Source organism: Aplysia californica, unplaced genomic scaffold, assembly GCF_000002075.1.
Source record: "Aplysia californica isolate F4 #8 unplaced genomic scaffold, AplCal3.0 scaffold01205, whole genome shotgun sequence".
NCBI classification, from domain to species: domain Eukaryota; kingdom Metazoa; phylum Mollusca; class Gastropoda; order Aplysiida; family Aplysiidae; genus Aplysia; species Aplysia californica.
Window position 1 is genome coordinate 47650 of NW_004798475.1, and position 504 is coordinate 48153.

A 504-nucleotide genomic window follows, 5' to 3' on the forward strand; every position below is an offset into this window, starting at 1 on the left:
GAAGTTCTTATGGATTCGAGGCATGCATAACATGCACAAAGATGTTATTTAGAAATGTTGATCAGTCTGTGGGGAAATAATGAATCGAAAATCGCACACCCCTCAGATACACTCCCTCGTCCCTTTATGCTTTACTTTATGACATAACAATTTGACTAAAAATACACCCTACTACTCTACCCTACCCACCCTACCCTCCTTCCCTAGATAGGCGAACCCAGATCACAACTTACTTTTAACAATGTGGCTGCCGCCAGGGTGTAATTCATCGATGTCTTTCAAGCCAGAATCCTCTGAAAGAAAAAAATAAGGCTGCCCACTTTCCAATACAAAGAGAATTATATTATCTCGTATAATCCTCACAACCTGGTCAAGTCAGCTGACTAGACCTGTTTACTGTCGCCACATTTGGAATGGAAATCTTCAAGCAACGAGTTACGGAAATTCGGACGATAACTATTTCGCAGATTTGATCTAATGAATTTATAGGAGGGAGACGGCGGG